The 18,137-nt window shown below is 41.6% G+C and overlaps 1 non-coding gene across 1 annotated transcript; it reads left to right on the forward strand.

The window, feature by feature from the left end:
- Positions 1–16,558: 16,558 nt before the first annotated feature.
- Positions 16,559–16,666, forward strand: LOC112739742 (small nucleolar RNA R71). Its single transcript, XR_003170679.1, has one exon. It is a non-coding gene; the product is annotated as a small nucleolar RNA R71 (small nucleolar RNA).
- Positions 16,667–18,137: the final 1,471 nt, after the last annotated feature.

Genomic DNA, 18,137 nt, shown 5'->3' on the forward strand with positions numbered 1-18,137 from the left:
CGTTGGCGATAATTTGCTTTCTCCACGTTAGCTTCCACGTTAACTAAGTTAACGTGGGAGTTAACGTGGCTCAAAGTGGCTTAGTCCAACGTTAGCGACAAAGGTGTGTGTCACTAACGTTGGCTATTCTTTTGGTTCCCAACATTAGAGTCCACGTTAACTAAGTTAACGTGGCCCTTAACGTGGCCAATATGAGCTTGGTCCAACGTTAGTGACAAAGGTGAGTGTCACTAACGTTAGCTCCACTTTCTTCTTCCACGTTAGAGTTCACGTTAACTTAGTTAACGTGACTCTTAACGTGGGCTATGATATCTTCGAGGATGTTATTGGCGATTACTTTTCTCATTAACGTTGCAAGCTAGCTCCCATTCCACGTTAGTGGTAACGTTAGTTAGACTAATGTGGCTGCTAACGTGGTTCTCTCTTGCTTCCTTTGTCCTGAAATCAAGCAATAAGGTGCATCAAAGTTCTAATCCTCATCATGAGACATGCATCATCTAATTTGTCATTTAATTCATGCAAAATTCTCATGAAATCATGTAAAGTGCACCATGCTTGCTTGAATCAAGATATAAGTGAAATTTTACCCAAAACTTGCTTATTTCCTAAGAAAATGCATGAAACTACCCTAAAACAGTAAAGAAAAGGTCAGTGAAACTGGCCAAAATGCCCTGGCATCACAACACCAAACTTAAAGCTTGCTTGTCCCTAAGCAAGTACTGGAACAAGAGAATGATGAATGAAATGCCAAGAGAAATGAGTCATTATTGTGGAAGTCATGTCCTTGGTTTTATGGTGGTTTCATGCGTAGCAACTTAGGTTCATTCCTTCACTGGCTTTCAGACCTTTATCATGTCCTGGAATACCCACTTGACTGCACCTTATGAAACTTTTATTCATTGATCCTTTTTGTCATTTCAGGGCTCGTTTGTGTTCTCAGACTAGGTGCTCTGTGAGGGGGCGACTCTTTAAGATAAGCTTTTAGACAGCACTCCCGAACTAGTTGGTTCAAGGTATTAGGTGTTAAGACACCCCTAAGGACTTACTCCCTCAAGTCTCTTTCCCCAATACATACACACCACAGGCACATGGTTTGTTATTTTCTTTCTTGAGACCTTGGTGTCCAACACCTCTTTGGGTTACTAAGCATTCTGTAGCAAAGGTTACTCTTGATAGTGGACTTTCAGCTGATAATCCTGAGTTAGTTAACCCAATTTACCAAGTGATAAGGCACCCCTAAGAGCTTATTCATCCAAGTAAATCCCTTACACAGGAAAACCACAGACACTTGCCTCAAGATTCAAACCCTTGGTGCCTAGCCTTATTTCTTACTCTTTTTCTTTTATTCTTTAACTTTCATTTTTTTTCTTTCCCTTTTTCTTATTCGGATCTTATTATTTAGCTAGTCTCATGGGGTGTATTTCAAGCATATAATTCAGGACAGATAGTTGCCTTCCCACCTTATTGGTGAACCAACTTAGCTAATCTATTACCACACCACAAGATTAGGAACTTACTCCACAATATGGATTCCACTCTGGTTTTTGATAACACACATTCTCTTTTTATTTGATTAAAAAGGGGACAAGCATACAAATAAGCAAGGTGAAGATGCAGCAGGTATCGTGGACAGCACTCATATGACAAAAACAATAAAAACAAACATTAAATTCTACTGATTTAAACTAATGAGTAACTATTAATCAAGGGCACCTTGGGACTTCCAATTTTTTAGCATTTCAAGTATATGGAATTAAGTAACAATACAACCTTCGGGTGATGGTTTCTAGCTGTCCCCTTGTTGTCATCATCCATAGTTTTTGCTCCTTCACTTCCTTGGATGATGGTGCACCATTTCCTCAGAAGGCTCCTGCAAAGTTATTGGAAGTTGCTTGTTCCCAAAGCACTTGAGAAATAGTTAGCTTGCATGTATGCTTGTGAATTTCTGAACTTAATTTGGTGTGTGAACACCAAACTTAGTTCCTTGCCTAGTACAATAGATTGCATACTTTCAGAGAGCCTCATACGTTGTTATTAACTAAGCAACTATTAACTAAAGACTAAACTACTGCTAAGTGATCCCCTGATTAGTTGGATCTAGCATTTTGCCATTGGAGTGTAGTGTGATTCTAACTAATATCTTTGGTGGAACACCAAACTTAGAATTACACTTTTACTCTTGGATTATTTTGGTGTGAAACACCAAACTTAGCTCCTTGTAATACAGGGGAAACAACTTGTGGTATTTATTCAAATGACGATGAAAAAGAAACTACCTTAGGTTGGGTTGCCTCCCAACAAAGCGCTCTTTTAGCGTCGCTAGCTCGACGATCCCTCCATTACTTGAGATGATACCTCACTTTGGGGTTTTCCCCCATGTTGCCCATATAGTGTTTGAGCCTTTGTCCATTCACAGTGAAAGTCCTGTCAGAACTTTCATCCATGATTTCTATGTGTCCATATGGGGAGACTTTTGTGACAAGAAAGGGTCCTAACCACCTTGATTTGAGTTTTCCTGGGAACAGTCTCAATTTGGAGTTGTAGAGGAGTATTTGCTGCCCTTTTGCGAAACTCCTTGGTGCCAGATGGAGGTCATGCCTTCTTTTCGCCTTTTCTTTATAAATCTTGGCATTTTCATAGGCTTCAGATCTAAATTCCTCCATCTCTTGCAGCTGCAGAATCCTCTTTGCACCAGCAGCAATGCTGTCAAAATTTAGTATCTTGAGAGCCCAGAGAGCTTTATGTTCCAGCTCCAGTGGTAGGTGACAAGCTTTTCCATACACCAGTTGATATGGGGACATCCCGAGTGGTGTTTTGAATGCTATTCTGTATGTCCAAAGAGCGTCATCCAGCTTCTTCGATCAATCCTTTCTTGATGCTCCCACATTCTTTTCCAAAATCTTTTTTAGCTCTCTGTTAGATATCTCAGTTTGCCCACTTGTTTGGGGATGGTAAGTCGTTGTAACCTTGTGTTTCACCCCGTATCGTAAGAGAAGAGCTTCTAGTGATCTGTTACAAAAGTGGCTCCCTCCATCACTGATGAGTGCTCGTGGGACTCCAAACCGGCTAAAGATATTCTTCCTGAGGAAGTTCATGACCACCTTGTTATCATTTGTTGGGGTTGCAATAGCCTCCACCCACTTGGAAACGTAGTCCATTGCCACCAAAATGTACTTGTTTGAATATGAGGTTGGGAATGGTCCCATGAAATTGATTCCCCATACATCAAACAGGTCCAGTTCTAAGATGAAATTCTGTGGCATCTCATTTCTTCTGGGCAAGTTTCTAGCTCTTTGGCATTCATTGCAGTTCTTTACTAGTTCTTTGGCATCCATGAAAAGGGTGGGCCAAAAGAATCTGCTTTGTAACACCATGGCTGCAGTTCTGTCCCCTCCAAAATGGCCTCCATAGCATGAGCTGTGGCAATTCCACAGGACCTCTCGTCCTTCTTCTTCTCAAACACATCATCTCAGGATTCCATCTGAACACTTCTTGAAGAGATATTGCTCATCCCAGACAAAATATTTTGCATTATTTATGAGCTTTCTTTTTTGATGTTTGTTGATCTCTGGAGGTAAAGGCCCAGTTGCCTTGAAGTTGGCAATGTCTGCAAACCATGGTGTTTTGTGAACTGTCATCAACTGCTCATCAGGAAAGAGCTCATTTACACTTGTATCATGTGCTCTACCTTTATCATGAGGGATTCTGGATAGGTGATCTGCTACCTTGTTCTCCACTCCTTTCTTGTCTCTAATTTCAATGTTGAATTCCTGCAATAATAAGATCCATCTTATTAGTCTTGGTTTTGATTCTTGCTTGGCCAACAAATATTTAAGTGCTGTGTGATCTGTGAAAAAAATCACTTTAGCACCAATGAGGTATGATCTAAACTTGTCAAATGAAAAAACTATTGCTAGAAACTCCTTTTCAGTAGTGGTATAATTTCTTTGAGTGTCATTGAGGACTTTGCTAGCATAGTAGATCACATGGACTAAGTTATCTTTCCTCTACCCTAACACGGCCCCAACTGCAAAACCAGATGCATCACACATCAATTCAAAAGGTAGGTTCCAATCAGGTGGGGAAATGATAGGGGCAGAGGACAGCCTCTGTTTCAAATTTTCGAATGCTAGCATGCATTTTTCATCGAAGATAAACGGTGTATCAGATACAAGGAGATTGCTTAAGGGCTTGGCTATCTTTGAAAAATCTTTAATAAACCTCCTGTAAAAGTCAGCATGCCCTAAAAAACTCCTAATTGCCTTGATATCACTGGGTGGGGGAAGTTTTTCAATAAGTTCCACCTTAGCTCTGTCAACCTCAATGCCTTGGTTAGAAACCTTATGACTAAGGACTATTCCTTCAGTTACCATAAAGTGACATTTCTCCCAGTTCAGGACCAGATTGGTCTCTTGGCACCTTTTCAATACCAAGGCTAGGTGATTTAAGCAACTAGGAAAGGAATCTCCGAGTACCGAAAAATCATCCATAAAGACTTCAATGAATTTCTCTATCATATCCGAGAAGATAGATAGCATGCAGCGTTGGAAAGTTGCAGGCGCATTACATAGCCCAAATGGCATGCGCCTGTAAGCAAACACTCCATATGGGCAAGTAAATGAGGTTTTCTCTTGGTCTCTGGGATCAACCACTATTTCGTTATATCCTAAATAACCGTCGAGAAAACAATAGTATGAGTGTTCTGCGCGTCTTTCCAACATCTGATCCATGAATGGAAGGGGAAATGATCTTTTCGTGTAGCTTCATTTAGTTTTCTGTAGTCTATGCACATCCGCCATCCTGTGACGGTCCTGGTGGGGATTAGTTCGTTCCTCTCATTGGGAACTACAGTGATTCCTCCCTTTTTCGGAACAACATGCACGGGGCTGACCCAGGGGCTGTCTTAGATTAGGTAGATTACCCCTCCCTACCACAACTTCATAACTTCCTTCTTTACCACTTCCTTCATGATTGGGTTCAGCCTCCTTTGGGATTGAATGGATGGTTTGGCATCATCTTCCAACAGTATTTTATGCATGCATATGGCCGAACTAATCCCTTTCAGGTCAGCGAGGGTCTATCCAATGGCATCTTTATGCTTTCGCAACACTTGGAGCAGTTCATTCTCTTGATCTTGGCTGAGGGATGAGTTTATGATCACTGGGTAGCTTTCATTCTCGCCTAAGTATGCATATTTGAGAGTGGGTGGCAGTGCCTTGAGTTCAAGTTTTGGTGCTTCTAACTTTTCATTCTCTTCCTTTGGTGCACCTTGTATATGAATTTCTGCTATTGCAGCCTCTTCACTAGACGTTGATTCCTCCTCTGTCAACCTTTCAGGTTCTTCTTCTTCAAAGCTCTCCTGCTCTGCATCCTCCAGTGAGTCCAACCTCATACATTCTCCCAATTGTTTTGGTGGGTAACTCATGGCCTTGAACACATTGAATGTCATCTTTTCATTGTGTAATCTCAGGGTGAGGTCACCTTTTTGGACATGAATGACAGCTCCAGCAGTAGCTAAGAACGGTCTTCCCAGGATGATGGAGGCCTTGGCTTCCTCCTGCATGTCCAACACCACAAAGTCTGCTGGAAAGATGAAATCCCCCACCTTCACCAGCAAATCTTCTACTACACCATGAGGGAACTTGAACGATTGGTCTGCCAATTGTAGGGCCATTTTTGTTGGCTTAGCTTCCTCGATCTTCATTTTTTTCATCATAGCTACTGACATCAGATTTATGCTGGCTCCTAGGTCACATAGAGCTTTCTCCACTGTGATCTCCCCTATAATACAAGGGATCTGGAAGCTCCCAGGATCCTTCAATTTCTGGGGTAGTTTATGCTGAATGATAGCACTACATTCTTCGGTTAGTATCACAATTTCGTTGCTCTTCCAACTTCTCTTCTTAGTCATCAATTCATTCAAGAACTTGGCATATAGCGGCATTTGCTCTATTGCTTCAGCAAAGGGTATGTTAATCTGTAATTTCCTGAAGATTTCTAAAAATCTGGAGAACTGGCTGTCATCCCCCTTCTTCTTCAGTTGTTGAGGAAATGGGACTTTGGGAACATATGGCTTTAGCTCTCCTTCCTTTTGATGTGAGTTAGAGGTGGGGACTTGAACTTCATCTTGTTCCTCCTTCTTTCCAACTGAATCTTTCTCTTGTGGTTGCTTGGGAGTCTCCTTCAATTCCTTTCCACTTCTGAGGGTGATAGTCTGACACTCCTCCCTTTGGTTTGAGTCAGTATCGCTGCGAAGGTTGTGGCTGGGAATTTGCTTGAATAGGTAGCCAATTTGTGTTTCAAGTTTCTTGATGGCAGCATCTTGATTCTGCATATTGGACCGCACTTCTTCTCGGAATGACTTACTGTCTTGAATCTCTTTGCATATGCCTTCAAGTAATTTCTCAATCCTTGAGAGTCTGTCATCAGATGATGGTGGGTTGGGATTGGGGTGATGAGAAGGGTTGTTTTGGTTTTGGTATGGATGTGGAGAGGTGTTGTTAGGGTGGTGTTGATATGATCTCTGTGTGGACTGTTGGTGAGCTGCATGGTTGTTGGGGTTGTGACATCTCTGATCTTGGCTTTGATCTTGTTGATTTCCCCATCCAAAGTTTGGGTGATTCCTCCAACCAGGGTTGTAGGTCTTGGAGTATGGGTCATGATTTTGCCTAGTGAATTCCCAATGTAGTTGGCTTGCTCCGGACTACCCTCTGCTTCTTCATCCTCTCCTTTTTGGGTTGTTGATGAGGTGGTGATTGCTGCTACTTGGTTCCTCTCCATCTTCTTGGTGAGGTCAGCTAATTACTTGGTAATGAGCTTGTTTTGGGCCAGCAGTGCATCTACATTGTTTAGCTCCATCACTCCTCTAGTGTTGCCTCTTTCAGAGGCATAGAAGGAGTCATTCTCAGCTACAGTCTCAATAACATCTATGGCCTCCTCAATGGTCTTCTTCTTGTTCAGAGATCCCCCAGATGAGTGGTCTACTGCCTTCTTTGATTCATAGGAAAGGCCTTCGTAGAAAATGTGCAGTTGCACCCATTCATTGAACATATCTGGTGGACACCTTCTTGTCAGGTCCTTAAACCTCACCCATGCTTCATATAGAGTCTCACCATCTTGCTACCTGAAGGTTTGCACCTCAGCTCTCAGCCTGTTGATCCGTTGAGGAGGATAGAATCTTGCCAAGAATTTGTTCACCACATCTTCCCAGGTTGCTAAACTCTCCTTTGGGAAGGATTCCAGCCATTTAGATGTCTTGTCCTTGAGTGAGAAAGGGAACAGAAGTAGTCTATAGGTGTCAGGATGAACACCATTAGACTTCACAGTATCACATATCCTCAGGAAGGTGGTCAGATGTTGATTGGGGTCTTCTTGGACACTTCCTCCGAATGAACAATTGTTCTGAACAAGGGTGATAAGCTGTGGCTTTCGTTCAAAGTTGTTGGCATATATGGTTGGCCTTTGGATGCTACTTCCGCAATTTCCTGGGTTTGGATTGATGTACGAACCCAGAACTCTTTTCTCTTGCCCAGCCTGATGTGCTGGACCTTCTCGGCCATGGTTGTGAGCCTCTTCTTCATGATGGTTCTCCATATTCTCCTCCATGTCTGGTTCAAAGTATTCCTCCTCTTCCTCAGCACCAACTACTCTCTTTCCTCTTGCTTCCCTCCTTAATCTAAGGAAGGTCCTCTCAGGTTCAGAATCAAATGAAGTTGAAGCCCCGCTTCTTCTCCCTGTCATACAACCTACAAGGCACAAGCAAGGAAATAGATGCAGAAAGTAATTTCTACAGAAATACTGTTAGTGTGAGTGATGCAATATATCAAACAGTTAGTGGGTTAGTGGACTGAATTGTAAACAACTAAGAAAATGGGTAGGGGAAAGGGAAGAAAATAACTGAACAGAAAGTAAATTACTCAAATGAACTTAAATCCAACAAAAGAAACATGCTCAATCTAGTTATCCTCCAATTTAATCATTGTTGATACAAAATCAATCCCCGGCAACGACGCCATAAACTTGATGCACGAAAACTTGTCTCTCAACAATTTTCCTTCGGCAAGTATACCGAATTGTCGTCAAGTAAAAACTCACAATAGAGTGAGGTCGAATCCCACAGGGATTGATTGGTCAAGCAACTTTAATTAGAGGAATGTTCTAGTTGAGTGAAGCAGAATTTGGTTTGAGAGTTGCAGGAAATTAAATGGTGGGAAAGTAAATAGCAGAAAATGTAAATGCTGATAGTAAAGAGCTGAAAATAAATGACGGAAAGTAAATTGCAGAATCTTAAATGGGAATGGGGAAGATGCTCATAAAAGTAAATTGCAAAAATTAAAGAGAATGGGTAAGATCAGAAATGGGGAATTCATTGGGCTTAGGAGATGTTGCATTCTCCGGATCAAGTTCATTTTCACCTCTTCCTCAATCAATGCGTTCATTGATCTCCTTGGCAATCTTAAGTGATCAAATTACAATTCCTTGTAATTCAATCTCTCAAATCTTGATCAATAACCAATTTCTTGGTCAATTGCTCATGAGAAGAGATGAAGTATGGTCACTGATTATACCACATGCATTCCCAAATCAAGTGTTGGTAGAATTATAGTCACCATATCCTTCCAACCCCAATTTGGTCCAACATGAGAAAGCATTTCTAGCATGATCTCTTCATTCCTCTTCCAAGGTTCAGAAGAGATCCAAGTATGAATAGCTTCTTCTCCAAGATAACTATCCAATTGGATGAAGATTGAAAGCTTTCTAGTAAAATCAAGAGAAAAGATAGAAGAAGAATAATGAAAACTAATATTGATCCATCAAATTACAACAGAGCTCCCTAACTCAATGAGAGGGGTTTAGTTGTTCATAGCTCTGGAAAGAGAAAACAAAGATGGAAGATACATTAAGAAAATAAAACTAGAAGTGCAGAGAAAGTAAAATTCTACAAAGGATAGTTCTCCAGCTTCCAACCTCACCCCCCCTAAAAAGCTCTTTTCTAATTCAAAACTACCCCTATATATACTACTCTTCTGATCTTCTAGTTGGTTTTTCAAGTCTTAGATATGGGCTTTTGGATCTTGAGTTTGAAGCAGTTATCCTCTTCAGTGGGCTTAGCTTTACTTGCAGAGAGAAAGTGTGAGGTAGGCAGGGTATTTAGCTCAGGACGTTAGTGGCGTTAAAGTTAAGTGAGAATGTGGGTTCGAGAACGTTAGTGACAATCACCTTTTTTACTAACGTTCCTAACCCAGGGATGATCCACGTTAACTTCAACGTTAGTGGCACTAACGTGACCACTAACGTTGCCTCTTGGTCCTTCGCACACGTTATTGGGACTCACCTTTTCCAATAACGTTGAGAGTCCACTCTTCCCCCTACGTTAGAGTCCACGTTAACTTAGTTAACGTGGCTCCTAACGTAGGCTTGCCAATCCTTCGAGAACGTTAGTGACACTTACCTTTGTCACTAACGTTCCAAGATGCCCCTACTTCCCACGTTAGAATCCACGTTAACTAAGTTAACGTGGCTTCTAACGTGGTGATGATAGCCATCTCCAACGTTAGTGACAAAGGTGAGTGTCACTAACGTTGGATCATCATCCTTTCCTCCACGTTAGCTTCCACGTTAACTAAATTAACGTGGGAGTTAACGTGGCTCATAGTGGCTCATAGTGGCTCATTCCAATGCTAGTGACAAAGGTGAGTGTCACTAACGTTGGCGATAATTTGCTTTCTCCACGTTAGCTTCAACGTTAACTAAGTTAACGTGGGAGTTAACGTGGCTCAAAGTGGCTTAGTCCAATGTTAGTGACAAAGGTGAGTGTCACTAACGTTGGCCATTCTTTTGCTTCCCAACGTTAGAGTCCACGTTAACTAAGTTAACGTGGCCCTTAACGTGGCCAATATGAGCTTGGTCCAACGTTAGTAACAAAGGTGAGTGTCACTAACGTTGGCTCCACTTTCTTCTTTCACGTTAGAGTTCACGTTAACTTAGTTAATGTGACTCTTAACGTGGGCTATGATGGCTTCGAGGACGTTATTGGCGATTACTTTTCTCATTAACGTTGCAAGCTAGCTCCCATTCCACGTTAGTGGTCACGTTAGTTAGACTAATGGTGCACAAAATTGTGATCATCAACAATGGCGCCAATGGACTTGGAGCTCTTAAACGTGAATCACACTTTGTCACAATTCCGCACAACTAACCAGCAAGTGCACTGGGTCGTCCAAGTAATAAACCTTACGTGAGTAAGGGTCGATCCCACGGAGATTGTCGGCTTGAAGCAAGCTATGGTCATCTTGTAAATCTCAGTCAGGCGGATTCAAATGGTTATGGAGTTTAAGGTGATGAAAATAAACATAAAATAAAGATAGAGATACTTATGTAATTCATTGGTGGATTTCAGATAAGCGTATGAAGATGCTTTGTTCCCCTTGAACCTCTGCTTTCCTATTGCCTTCTTCCAATCATTCATACTCCTTTCCATGGCAAGCTTTATGTTGGGCATCACCGTTGTCAATGGCTACATCCCGTCCTCTCAGTGAAAATGGTCCTAATGCTCTGTCACAACATCGGCTAATTAGCTGTCGGTTCTCGATCATGTCAGAATAGGATCCATTGATCCTTTTGCATCTGTCACACGCCCCACAATCGCGAGTTTGAAGCTCGTCACAGTCATCCCTTCCCAGATCCTACTCGAAATACCACAGACAAGGTTTAGACTTTCCGGATCTCAGGAATGGCTACCAATAATTCTAGCCTATACCACGAAGGTTCCAATCTTAGATTAGAAACCCAAGAGATACGCATTCAAGCCATTGCTAGTAGAACAGAGGTGGTTGTCAGGCACATGTTCATAGGTGAGAATGATGATGAGTGTCACGGATCATCACATTCATCAAGTTGAAGAACGAATGAATATCTTGGAGAAGAAATAGACTTGATTTGAATAGAAAAACAATAGTACTTTGTATTAATTCATGAAGAACAGCAGAGCTTTACACCTTAATCTATAGTGTGTAGAAACTCCACTGTGAAAATACATAAGAACAAAAGGTCTAGGCATGGCCAAATGGCCAGCCTTCCAAAGAGGGTTTAATCATCAAAACATGATTCCAGGATGATCAAAAGATGAAAATACAATAGCAAAAGGTCCTATTTATAGAAAACTAGTAGCCTAGGGTTGAAAAAATAGGTAATTAATGCAGAAATCTTCTTCCGGGCCCACTTGGTGTGTGCTTGGACTGAGCATTGAAGCTTCCATGTGTAGAAACTTTTCTTGGAGTTAAACGCCAGCTTTTGTGCCAGTTTGGGCGTTTAACTCCAGCTTTTTTGCCAGTTCTGGAGTTAAACGCCAGAATTCTTGAGCTGACTTGGAACGCCTATCTGGGCCATCAAATCTCGGACAAAGTATGGACTATTATATATTGCTGAAAAGCCCAGAATGTCTACTTTCCAACGCAATTAAGAGCGCGCCTATTGGGCTTCTGTAGCTCCAGAAAATCCACTTTGAGTGCAGGGAGGTCAGAATCCAACAGCATCTGCAGTCCTTTTTCAGCCTCTGAATCAGATTTTTGCTCAGGTCCCTCAATTTCAGCCAGAAAATACCTGAAATCACAGAAAAACACACAAACTCATAGTAAAGTCCAGAAGAGTTATTTTTAAATAAAAATAATAAAAATATAATAAAAACTAATTAAAATATACTAAAAACATACTAAAAATAATGCCAAAAAGCGTATAAATTATCCGCTCATCACAACACCAAACTTAAATTGTTGCTTGTCTCCAAGCAACTGAAAATCAAATAGGATAAAAAGGAAGAGAATATACAATGAATTCCAAAAACATCTATGAAGATCAGTATTAATTAGATGAGCGGGGCTTTTATCTTTTTGCTTCTGAACAGTTTTGGCATCTCACCTTATCCCTTGAAGTTCAAAATGATTGGCATCTATAGGAACTCAGAATCCATATAGTGTTATTGATTCTCCTAGTTAAGTATGTTGATTCTTGAACACAGCTACTTTATGAGTCTTGACCGTGGCCCTAAGCACTTTGTTTTCCAGTATTACCACCGGATACATAAATGCCACAGACAGATAACTGGGTGAACCTTTTCAGATTGTGACTCAGCTTTGCTAGAGTCCCCAATTAGAGGTGTCCAGGGTTCTTAAGCACACTCTTCTTTTTGCTTTGGACCTCGACTTTAACCGCTCAGTCTCAAGTTTTTACTTGACACCTTCACGCCACAAGCACATGGTTAGGGACAGCTTGGTTTAGCCGCTTAGGCCAAGATTTTATTCCTGTGGGCCCTCCTATCCACTGATACTCAAAGCCTTGGATCCTTTTTATCACCCTTGCCTTTTGGTTTAAAGGGGTATTGGCTTTTTCTGCTTGCTTTTTTTTTTTTTTGCAAGCTTTTCACTGCTTTTTCTTGCTTCAAGAATCAATTTTATGATTTTTCAGATTATCAAATAACATTTTTCCTTTTCCTTTCATTCTTTCAAGAGCCAACAATTTTAACATTCATAAACAACCAACTTCAAAAATATGCACTGTTCAAGCATTCATTCAGAAAAATAATAGTATTGCCACCACATCAAAATAATTAAACTGTTTTAAAATTTGAAATTCATGCACTTCTTTTTCTTTTTCAATTAAAAATATTTTTCATTTAAGAAAGGTGATGGATTCATTTTCCTAGCTTTAAGGCATAGACACTTAGACACTAATGATCATGTAATAAAGACACAAACATAAATAACATAAGCATAAAAATTCGAAAAATAGGAAAATAAAGAACAAGGAAATTAAAGAATGGGTCCACCTTAGTGATGGCGGCTTGTTCTTTCTCTTGAAGATCTTATGGAGTGCTTGAGCTCCTCAATGTCTCTTCCTTGCCTTTGTTGCTCCTCTCTCATGGTTCTTTGATCTTCTCTAATTTCATGGAGGAGGATGGAATGCTCTTGGTGCTCCACCCTTAGTTGTCCCATGTTGGAACTTAATTCTCCTAGGGAGGTGTTGATTTGCTCCCAATAGTTTTGTGGAGGAAGATGCATCCCTTGAGGCATCTCAGGAATTTCATGATGAGGAATTTCCTCATGCTCTTGATGAGGTTCTCTTGTTTTCTCCATCCTTTTCTTAGTGATGGGTTTGTCCTCATCAATGAGAATGTCTCCCTCTATGTCAATTCCAACCGAATTGCAAAGGTGACAAATGAGATGAGGGAAGGCTAACCTTGCCAAAGGAGAGGACTTGTCCACCACCTTGTAGAGTTCTTGGGATATAATCTCATGAGCTTCCACTTCCTCTCCAATCATGATGCTTATCATGATAGCCCGGTCTATAGTAGTTTCGGACCGGTTGCTAGTGGGAATGATTGAGCGTTGGATGAACTTCAACCATTCCCTAGCCACGGGCATGAGGTCATGCCTTCTTAGTTGAACCGGCTTCCCTCTTGAATCTCTCTTCCATTGAGCGCCCTTTTCACATACGTCCATGAGGACTTGGTCCAACCTTTGATCAAAGTTGACCCTTCTAGTGTAGGGGTGTGCATCTCCTTGCATCATGGGCAAGTTGAATGCCAACCTTACATTTTCCGGACTAAAATCCAAGTATTTCCCTCGGACCATTGTAAGCCAATTCTTAGGGTCTGGGTTCACACTTTGATCATGGTTCTTGGTGATCCATGCATTGGCATAGAACTCTTGAACCATTAAGATTCCGACTTGTTGAATGGGGTTGGTGAGAACTTCCCAACCTCTTCTTCGGATCTCATGTCGGATCTCCGGATATTCGCCCTTTTTGAGCTTAAAAGGGACCTCAGGGATCACTTTCTTTTTGGCCACAACTTCATAGAAGTGGTCTTGATGCACCCTTGAGAGGAATCTCTCCATCTCCCATGACTCGGAAGTGGAAGCTTTTGCCTTCCCTTTCCTCTTTCTAGAGGTTTCTCCGGCCTTTGGTGCCATAAATGGTTATGGAAAAACAAAAAGCTTTAGCTTTTACCACACCAAACTTAGAAGGTTGCTCGTCCTCGAGCAAAAGAAGAAAGAAGAGAGTAGAAGAAGAAGAAATAGAGGAGATGGAGTGGGCTTTGTGTTTTGGCCAAGGGGGAGAAGTGGTGTTTAGGTTGTGTGAAAATGAAGGAGTGAAGATGGGTTTATATAGGGGTGAGTGGGGTGTGTATGGTTCGGCTATAGAGGGTGGGTTTGGGAGGAAAAGTGGTTTGAATTTGAATGGTGAGGTAGGTGGGGTTTTATGAAGGATGGATGTGAGTGGTGAAGAGAATGGTGGGATTTGATAGGTGAGGGGTTTTTGGAGAAGAGGTTTTGAGGTGATTGGTGAATGGGTGAAGAAGAGAGAGAGAGTGGTGGGGTAGGTGGGGATCCTGTGGGGTCCACAGATCTTGAGGTGTCAAGGATATCTCATCCCTGCACCAAGTGGCGTGCAAAACGCCCCTTTTTGCCAATCCTGGTGTTAAACGCCAGGCTGCTGCCCATTTCTGGCGTTTAACGCCAGCTTCTTGCCCATTCCTGGAGTTAAACACCAGTCTGGTGCCCTTTTCTGGCGTTAAACGCCCAGAATGGTGCCAGACTGGGCGTTTAACGCCCATTCTGCTAACTTTACTGGCGTTTAAACGCCAGTAACTGTTTCCTCCAGGGTGTTCTATTTTTCATTCTGTTTTTCACTTTGTTTTTGCTTTTTCAATTGTTTTTTTTTGTGACTTCACATGATCATCAACCTACAGAAAACATAAAATAACAATAGAAAATAGAAATTTAACATAGATAAGTAAAGATTGGGTTGCCTCCCAACAAGTGCTTCTTTAATGTCAATAGCTTGACAGTGGCTCTCATGGAGTCTCACAGATGTTCAGAGTAATGTTGGAACCTCCCAACACCAAACTTAGAGTTTGAATGTGGGGTTCAACACCAAACTTAAAGTTTAGTTGTGGCCTCCCAACACCAAACTTAGAGTTTGACTGTGGGGGCTCTGTTTGACTCTGTATTGAGAGAAGCTCTTCGTGCTTCCTCTCCATGGTGACAGAGGGATATCCTTGAGCTTTAAACACAAGGGAGTCTTCATCCACTTGAATGATCAATTCTCCTCTGTCAACATCAATCACAGCTTTTGCTGTGGCTAGGAAGGGTCTGCCAAGGATGATGGATTCATCCATACACTTCCCAGTCTCTAAGATTATGAAATCAGCAGGGATGTAATGGTCTTCAACCTTTACCAAGACATCCTCTACAAGTCCATAAGCCTGTTTCTTTGAATTGTCTGCCATCTCCAGTGAGATTCTTGCAGCTTGTACCTCAATGATCCCTAGCTTCTCCATTACAGAGAGAGGCATAAGGTTTATGCTTGACCCTAGGTCACACAAAGTGTTCTCAAAGGTCATGGTGCCTATGGTACAAGGGATTGAGAACTTTCCAGGGTCCTGTCTCTTTTGAGGTAATCTCTGCCTAGTCAAGTCATCCAGTTCTTTGATGAGCAATGGAGGTTCATTCTCCCAAGTCTCATTACCAAATAACTTGGCATTTAGCTTCATGATTGCTCCAAGGTACTTAGCAACTTGATCTTCAGTAACATCTTCATCCTCTTCAGAGGAAGAATATTCATCAGAGCTCATGAATGGAAGAAGTAGATTTAATGGAATCTCTATGGTCTCAGTATGAGCCTCAGATTCCCATGGTTCCTCATTAGGGAACTCCATGGAGGTCAGTGGGCGTCCATTGAGGTCTTCCTCAATGGGATTCACTGCCTCTTCCTCCTCTCCATGTTCGGCCATGTGAGATGTGGTTATGGCCTTGCATTCTCTTTTTGAATTCTCTTCTGTATTGCTAGGGAGAGTGCTAGGAGGGAGTTCAGTAATTTGCTTACTCAGCTGACCCAATTGCGCCTCCAAATTTCTAATGGAGGACCTTGTTTCAGTCATGAAACTTTGAGTGGTTTTGATTAGATCAGAGATAATTGTTGCTAAGTCAGAGGGGCTCTGCTTAGAATTCTCTGTCTGTTGCTGAGAAGATGATGGAAAAGGCTTGCCATTGCTAAACCTGTTTCTTCCACCATTGTTGTTGTTGAAACCTTGTTGAGGTCTCTGTTGATCCTTCCATGAGAGATTTGGGTGATTTCTCCATGAAGGATTATAGGTTTTTCCATAGGGTTCTCCCATGTAATTCACCTCTTCCATTGCTGGGTTCTCAGGATCATAAACTTCTTCTTCAGAGGAAGCTTCCTTAGTACTGCCTGTTGCTGCTTGCATTTCAGACAGACTCTGAGAAATCATATTGACTTGTTGGGTCAATATTTTATTCTGAGCCAATATGGCATTCAGAGTATCAATCTCAAGAACTTCTTTCTTCTGAGCTATCCCATTATTCACAGGATTCCTTTCAGAAGTGTACATGAATTGGTTATTTGCAACCATTTCAATGAGTTCTTGAGCTTCTGCAGTCGTCTTCTTTAGATGAAGAGATCCTCCAGCAGAGCTATCCAATGACATCTTGGACAGTTCAGACAGACCATCATAGAAGATTCCTATGATGCTCCATTCTGAAAGCATGTTAGAAGGGCACCTTCTGATCAATTACTTGTATCTCTCCCAAGCTTCATAGAGGGACTCACCATCCTTCTGTCTAAAGGTTTGGACTTCCACTCTAAGCTTACTCAATTTTTGAGGTGGAAAGAACTTTGCCAAGAAGGCATTGACTAGCTTCTGCCAAGAGTTCAGGCTTTCTTTAGGTTGTGAATCCAACCATGTCCTAGCTCTGTCTCTTATAGCAAAAGGAAAGAGCATAAGTCTGTAGACTTCAGGGTCAACCCCATTGGTCTTGACAGTGTCACAGATTTGCAGGAATTCAGCTAAGAACTGATGAGCATCTTCCAATGGAAGTCCATGAAACTTGCAATTCTGTTGCTTTAGAGAAACTAATTGAGGCTTAATCTCAAAGTTGTTTGCTCCAATGGCAGGGATAGAGATGCTTCTCCCATAGAAATTAGGAGTAGGTGCAGTAAAGTCACCAAGCACCTTCCTTGCATTGTTGGCATTGTTGTTGTTTTCGGCTGCCATGGTTTCTTCTTCTTTGAAGAGTTCTGTTAGGCCCTCTAAAGAGAATTGTTCTTTAGCTTCTCTTAGCTTTCTCTTCAAGGTCCTTTCAGGTTCAGGATCAGCTTGAACAAATATGCCTTTATCTTTGCTCCTGCTCATATGAAAGAGAAGAGAACAAGAAAGTAGGGAATTCTCTATGTCACAGTATAGAGATTCCTTGAGGTGTCAGAGGAAAAGAAGAATAGAAGGAGGAGGTGGAGAAGAGGAAATTCGAACTTATCAAGAGGGACAGAGTTCGAATTGCACCTTGATGAGGAGTCTTAGTCCTTTAAATAGAAGGATGTGTGATGGGCGGATAATTTATACGCTTTTTGACATTGTTTTTAGTATGTTTTTAGTAGGATCTAGTTACTTTTAGGGATGTTTTCATTATTTTTTATGTTAAATTTACATTTCTGGACTTTACTATGAGTTTGTGTGTTTTTCTGTGATTTCAGGTATTTTCTGGCTGAAATTGAGGGACTTGAGCAGAAATCAGATTCAGAGGTTGAAGAAGGACTGCTGATGCTGTTGGATTCTGACCTCCCTGTACTCAAAATGGATTTTCTGGAGCTACAGAACTCGAAATGGCGCGCTTCTAATTGCGTTGGAAAGTAGACATCCAGGGCTTTCCAGAAATATATAATAGTCCATACTTTGGCCAAGAATAGACGACGTAAACTGGCGTTCAATGCCAGCTTTCTACCCAAATCTGGCATCCAGCGCCAGAAAAGGAGCCAAAACCAGAGTTGAACGCCCAAACTGGCACAAAAGCTGGCGTTCAACTCCAAGAAGGACCTCTACACGTGCAACACTCAAGCCCAGCCCAAGCACACACCAAGTGGGCTCCGGAAGTGGATTTATGCATCAATTACTTACTCATGTAAACCCTAGTAGCTAGTTTATTATAAATAGGACCTTTTACTATTGTATTAGGTATATTTGGTCTCAGTTTTAAACCATTGTTCATCTTAGGAGACTATTGATCATGTTTTAAGGGGGCTGGCCTCTCGGCCATGCCTGGACCTTCACTTATGTATTTTTAACG

The sequence above is a fragment of the Arachis hypogaea genome, chromosome 13 (genome assembly GCF_003086295.3).
Source record: "Arachis hypogaea cultivar Tifrunner chromosome 13, arahy.Tifrunner.gnm2.J5K5, whole genome shotgun sequence".
NCBI classification, from domain to species: domain Eukaryota; kingdom Viridiplantae; phylum Streptophyta; class Magnoliopsida; order Fabales; family Fabaceae; genus Arachis; species Arachis hypogaea.